This window comes from Oncorhynchus tshawytscha, linkage group LG05, assembly GCF_018296145.1.
Source record: "Oncorhynchus tshawytscha isolate Ot180627B linkage group LG05, Otsh_v2.0, whole genome shotgun sequence".
Classification (NCBI taxonomy): domain Eukaryota; kingdom Metazoa; phylum Chordata; class Actinopteri; order Salmoniformes; family Salmonidae; genus Oncorhynchus; species Oncorhynchus tshawytscha.
The window spans coordinates 49,729,802-49,737,065 of record NC_056433.1 but is presented as its reverse complement, the minus strand read 5'-3'; the positions used below and the strand labels follow the sequence as shown (position 1 = coordinate 49,737,065).

Sequence of the window (7,264 nt, the reverse complement as noted above, 5' to 3'; positions counted from 1 at the left end):
GAGAATTATATACATGATTTGATAACAAAAGAGAAAATGTACATTTATGGGTTCATTCCTGTTCTGGTAAAGTGCATTTTCTATTGAATAGGGCAGAAAGCCGAGAAAGACCATGGGAGTATGGAACAGCCGGGAACACTAAAGGAATGCAAACACATAGACGCCTAGAAATGACTGGACATACAAAGGTCAGAGTGATATATGAAGGAGGGAGTCAGCCAAATGACCCCAGATGAATTACAGATATCAGTTACATCGCAGGGGAGACACAAGTCTGTTTAATCTTATACAAACATATGAAGAGAAGGCGACCAGAACAGCTAGTCACAGGAAAGGGGGATGTATATTATCTTTAGGTCAAAAGAAGGGTCTTGTAATCATTTTTAATCTGACTGAAAGCAGATGTGGGCGTTACTGGGCTGAACAAGCAGGAAGCACGGATTGGGATGTAACTTAATTTGCATATGGGAGGGACTTATATGGTAGGTGTATAACTCAGAGCGAGGGCTCTGAAAAAAGTGTGTGTGTTTCGCGGACCGCTCCGGGTTATGATACTGTTGTATTAAAAGTCTACATTGATTTTCATAAAGTTCTTGGATGTGTCATTTTTGAACCGATTTGCCACTACAGACTTGGCGAGCGTTGCCAGGAGTGATGAGAGACCGGGGCGTTCCTGGCTGACGGCGGGGTCTTTTGAGCGATCTGGCAAACACGGGTGGCCACCTAACTATAGCAAGGTAAGCAAAGAACTTGCTGTAGTTATGTTTGCATAGATTGTTTCGGAGATCCTGTCCCAGTGGGGGGAACGTCAAGTAGGTCTCTCTCTCTCAAATTTCCTAAAAACTATAGAAACGAAAGAACTTTTTGAAATTCAATGAATTTGCATGCATGTGTGTAAGCTTGGGAATTGTATAATGAATGTGCATGTTTAGTGAGTAAGTAGGCGGGGGCTGTGAACTTCGCTGGTGTCGGGTGTGTTATTCGGCATGTTGGGCGCAAGCTGCAGTTACCTGCTTATAAAGTCTGAATAAGATAATTATAGAAATCCTACGATACCGCTTCAAAATATTTACCAGAGGGTCTGAATGGGTAGGTCACTTTATTGATAAGTAATCCTGCGATACCGCCTCGAAATATTTAGCTGAAGGACTGTATGGGTAGGCTACTTTACTGATAAGTAGATAGGGAAATATTCATGGCTACCGCTTCAAGGAAAAGGTCTGTACGGATGAGTATTTAGTAAATAAATACACATGGCTACCGCTTTAAAATGAAGGCCTGTACGGGTGAATATTTAAAACACAGAAAGAACGCTGGCCTGATTGTGCGACGTTCAACTGAAAAAGGAAATCCTGCGAATACAAAACGCTCCGTCTAGCTAAACGGGGGTTTATAAATCAGTAGGTCGCGCCACGATATTGCTCTAACGTAGAATAAAGATCAATACGGGGTGGATGAATAGGATATGAAGACAAGCTGATCCGATTAGACAGTAGTCTCGTCATGTCGTAAAAATCCTATAGGATAATACCAGTTTATGTAGAGGAAGTGTATTAAGCTAGGGGATAAACTATAGGTCGTTTTTAGGTAAAAACGAAGAGTATGCGTGAAAAATCCTATAGGATAGTACCAGTTTATGTAGAGGAAGAGAATTAAGTTAGGTAAGAAACTATAGGTCGTTTTTAGGTAAAAACGAAGGGTGTATGTGAAACGAATGTGAATAAAGAAATTGAATGAATGACAATTCTTTGTGATGAATGAGCAGATTAGAAAGAAGAGGAAGAACAGGCTGTGTGTCTGTGACCAACTGGGAATGCGCAGGCCTCTCTAACAGTTAACAGTGTAATTTGAGAAAGAGAGCGCAGTTAACACTCACTGGGAAGAGGAACGAAATCGATAAATATTGGGCAAGATAAGTTATACATAAGGATAAAACATTGACTGGATAATGAGTTGTAAAAAATACAATAGGTGTCAAAAAGAGGTATTAAACAAGGCATGGGTAGTATATAACGGATGCGAAGTAGAAAGAAATAGACTAAAATATACTGGTTCAAATAAATCTAGGCGGTCTAGAATAAAGTGAGAAGTCTAGAATACATATTAAAAATATCACGAGCCCCGTAAACAAGATAGAAAGCTGCAATTTAAAAATAGCCTCAGGAATTAAACAGTAAAATAGGCTGAGAGAAAATAGCAAGCGGATAAATAAAGAGATAAGAGAGTGCATTACATTATGAATAAGCTGAATTAGAAGGAAAATGATATGAAATAGGATTTAATACACTGAACAAAGTTAAAGTAATAGTATAAGCAAAGATAAAAACACAGTGATATTTGAGGTGCTGTACTAGAATAAGACATTAAGGCTTCTGTAGAATTCAGTAAAACAGTTGTAGACATTATAGAATAGGTTTTACTAGGGGTATTAAGTGATGTGAATAAACTATTATTTGAGAAAGTAGGGTAGATCTGCCTTGGGAGACAGTAAATAAAGTGTATAATGCGATGGGAGTGTTTAGGGAAATAAATACGTGACATGGAAACAACGGACTGTTTCTCCCTGGAATATAGAGATAGCGAAATGTAATAAAGCCATAGGGACGCTGAAAGACGCGAACGTTAATTCTGCCAATTCAATTTGAATATGAAGGAGCAAACCAGATAATGTAGGGTAACATTGCCCGGTAAACAGGAATGAATTGGAACAATCACATGAAACCATAACAAAAAGTTTAACTTACCAGCGTTTTAATGTTAATTAACATTCTATCATCAGAAATGCATTACGAGGGGGGAAGCGTAAGAAGTTGTAAGATCAGGGCTAACTAGTGTGGGGGAAAATTAGTGTAAGATGACACTGGAATGCGGTAGCACCCTTTTCAAAAGAACAGTGGCTGATCGTTTACAAATAGCCCCACTTGGAGTCGTTTTGCATTAAAATGGCGGTTTCAATGGTGATAAAATGCGTGGAGGAAGTTGTTTTTTGCGTCAAAATACGGAAAATAAACGTATATGAGAAATCACAAACGTGGTAAGATTAGTTAAGAAGAAGAGCAAATTGTAGTGTATGGGTGTTTTCAATTTCTAAGGGTAGGATACAGATGGCCGAGCAGGGAGGGATTGTGTGTTCTGTGCATGGCTGGAGCTTTTATTGCATGCTTGGGAAAAGTGAGGGGATTTTTATTGTTGGCTTGCTGATTTGGAAGGTGGCATGGTGGATGTTAACGACATGTACATTTCTTTTCCAGAAGAAAAGGGGTTACATTTTCAATGGTTTTTTCAATTCAGTTTTAGACTGGGTATGCAGAAGGATGGAAGTGCTTTTGAAAGTGTGGTTAAGATGTTTCTAAAGAAAAGAGAGTGAGAACATTTTGATGGTGTTAAATCCCCTGAACCCTAATAATTTCCTGTGAAGACTGATCAACTTCACTAGAAATTGTTGGAACAGGTGGGATTGAATTATAAAATGATTGAGCAACACCAGTCTCTATTCAAAGTGTACCATCACTTTGAAATTCTATTATTTCCTTGGGAAAAAGATGAAGAGAGGTAATCTTGAATTGACTAGTTATTCAAATAGGTTTATTTATATTAAACATGGGTTCATAGTTGAGATTATCAATTCCCTGGGGTTATGGTCTTTGGGTAAATACAAAATATGCCTTGTTCATTCTACATATAAAATGGAAAGATATGTAAACAAGGGATAACAGTTACTCCAAATAGGTTATTGGAGTGGGAGTTTCTGCAAGGGTTATGTTGATAACTACATAATCTGTAGCTCATCTGAGAGATTGCCAGTAGAATAAGGGAGTTATCATGGAATGTGATTATCACCACAACAAGTGTGTGTGGAACTTTAACCCACCCTACTGGCTGAATAGTGTGGGACCACTGTGTCTGATGACCTGTGAACTGTCTCTGGAATGCTATGTACTGGGAGAAGAAAGACTAAAGGAGATAATGACCTTATAGTACCAGGCCACTCATGACAGAAAAACAGAGGAAAAAAGGTGCATGATAAAATAGATGTTACTGGTACTAAAAGTTTTTAGTATAATGTTAATTATTAAAGGGATGATGAACTAAATTGAGTAGGTAAAATTTGAGTTAAAGTAAACACTAAGGACTGTTGTCCTGAATATTGGATTGGACAATTTATAAACAACATTTAGTTATGTTTTGAATATGGGAAAACTCTGGAAACTAATCCTGAGATAGGTTGGTTGACAGAACTTGCAGAATATTAGATTAAGGGTTTTTGTTTCTTTTATTTTACAATATCATTGTAATTGGAGTGATACATTGGAATGACATAAGTAATTGAATAAAACGTATAGTCTGTTGTGTGATAACACCCAAGGATGAAGAAGACATTACAAATAGTGGTAATTTATTGCAAATATGCAGTTATTATAATTTACTTTACTATTTTTCTTGTTTGGTCAATTTCTTTTTGTTTTGAGGAAAATAAGTGTCTGAGGGGAGACTGATAAATTGACTAAAAATGATTTGAGAATGTTTAGGTATGTATCAAACTATGAAAGGAATTTAGGAGTAGTGACTTATGTGTTATGGGTTAGAAACTGTAACTACATTGGGGATTCATATGAAGGTTATGATAACAAGGGGGGGTGTTATTTCTAGAAACAATGTATATTAATAGACAAGATAATTCACAGAAAAGGAAGGACAGTTGGTCTTGTAGAAATATAGGGACAATTCTAAGGGTAGATAGAACATTACACACACCTAGATTATGGTAAAAGTAATAAGTAGTGGCATTTTGAAGAAGCTTAGGACTTAGTTTTGTTAGGATTGGATATTCTTTCAACTGGAAGACACTTGACTGAGTACATGTTATTCTTACAGCAGTTGCTGTAGGGACCATAACTTGGATATCATTATGAATATTTTTGTGGCAAGAGGTCAGGTATTTGAGACAGAATGTTTACATAACAGAATGTTAACATAGGGCTGTTATTTAAGAAAGTCTGTTGTCAGGAAATAACCCATGTGTTAGTATGTATGTTTCCAGGAGAAGAGTACATAAGACGCCAGATGGAAGGGCATGGGCTGAATTCTGGAGACTGAGTGTACATCAAGATACACCAGGCTGGGGATATACTTCGTACAGCACCTGCAGTGGTAAAGATCGTCATGTCTCTCTTTGATGGGTGCATAAGTTTCACAAGAAGTAAGGTCCAGCTGAATAATGGGTGAGCTTGAAAACACCATGACAGAGGACGTGAAACAAAACAAAAGAGAGAGAGAGAGACTAGATTCCACTGTAGACATACTGGGTTGAGTTTGGGGGTTATTTGTTTTATTTGATAATGTATCATGTGAAAAAGGATAGATATTAGGGTAGTTGTACCTAAACCACATATTGAAGGCTCGATGTGGAAGCCCATTCAGTGTTGAATTACTTCAAGAAGAAATAATGTTGATTAAGGTTATGCACATGCTTATCAGTTGATATAGAGCAAATAGGGAACTAAGTTTTAAAAAAATGACATGATTTGGGAACACCTCTCAGAACCTGTGGCCGAAAGGGGAAGACTGGATAAAAGCATGAGGAAGCTAATTAGGGCCTCCATTTTTGTAGAGTCCAGCAGAAACACATCCTGAAAGCATAGAGTCGGGTGAAGAGAGAGTGGGAATTGTCATGGTCTTAGATTTCAGTATTTATGAATACAGTCATGCATAACACATAACATTGTCAATACTGTTATGTTGTGTCTTTTGTTTTACAAGTCTTTTGTTTAGGAAACCAGATGGAGAAGGGTTCGCCAGCTTCAGCTGGAATGTCAGTTTGTGTGATGAGTGATGGAAGTAAGAGAATGTATGGTGTAATCGTAGAACAGAGGCCATAAGTCTTTAAGTATGAATGCCCCACAGAAAGAAGGCAGAAACCTGAACCAGGACGAGAGGTTCCACATCTGATGATCCAAGGAGACCAGAAGGACCTCTCCCAGTGATACCAGGAGATCCAGTCTACGGTCGAGTGTTCCGAAGGAAGTGGGATCAGCCGAGGAGAGAAGGACCCTACGAGGTGGCAACGGCCACAATCACGGCCGTCCAAGTGAAAGGAAGCAAGACGTGGTATCATCTAAACCACTGCACCCGAGTCCCGACGGAGAGAAGGACACAACCATACAGAGATGAGGACACAGAGGATGCTGATTCACCAGAGGGGACCCCGGAGGGAGCAGGAGCAGAGGAATCGATCAAAGCCCCGGGGAGGACTCAAGAAAATGGCAGACCAGATACAACGAGTGCATCAGCTAACACACTCAGAAGAAGCACCAGGGGAAAAGAGCCTGAAAAGAAAAGAGCCTGAAAAGAAAAGAGACAAACGACCAAAGTTTCCTCCAGTATGGCCAGAAAGCCCAGAAGTGGGAGGGGGTAACATGTCTGCCACTCCTGATGATATACCTGTTGGGGCAGGCCTCTTTGACAGAAGCACTCTACAGAGGGGCTCCGAGGTATTGCCTAAAGAATGGGAACATCTCTTCCCTGAAATGGACACCTTCCAAATGGAAGCCCAGTCCGGCCTGAGGAGGGAGCTTCAGGGGAGGAAAGAAGGAGAGACCCCACTAACGAGAAGGAAAAGTCGAGTGAGCTGAAGAAAATGGCAATTTCCCCAAAAATAGATTTTTCAGCTCTTACCTGATCTCCATAATGAACCATTGGAATTAGGACCACGAAAGAACAGTGACAATGACAGAGTAAGAGCGACTGAGGACAATACGAAGATGATGCACGCACTCACCATCAAGATAAATGATAAAAGCATGAAGAGAAGAGAGGAACCTGTCGAACGAGGTAAAAAGACAGGACCTGTTGATAGGTTTAAGTTTCATGTTCCGCCACAACTTCTAACAGAACCAGGGGAACAGAGGACAGGTTCTGTATGGAAGAAGAAACCTGTACCGGAGGAGCCACTCTGTGGATGGACGCATCATATAACAAAGGGAGAAGCTGTTTGGGACCTCAAAGGATGTGACCTGACACTAACCAAACGTGTGGAAGGCTGGGAGTTTATCATGAACAAGATGACACCAGCAGAAGGTGAAGAATTTGAAATTGAAATAACAAGAACAGGACTGAGTGAAGGAAACAGTTACGAATATGTTAAATTGGGTCCTATGCCAGCACCTGAACAAAAACTGCTGGTGACAACCAAAGTAATGACAACAATGGTGGCGGCTGCTGTAACGACCAACTACCACTGAGATGACACCAACTGCTCTTACCA

General features: G+C 39.7%; 1 long non-coding RNA gene across 1 annotated transcript; it reads left to right on the top strand.

Annotated features, from left to right (window-relative positions):
- On the top strand, window positions 1-6,433 carry LOC121846525. The gene is made up of 2 exons (XR_006083439.1): window positions 1-737; window positions 5,027-6,433. It is a non-coding gene; the product is annotated as an uncharacterized LOC121846525 (long non-coding RNA).
- The last annotated feature ends 831 nt before the right edge of the window (window positions 6,434-7,264 follow it).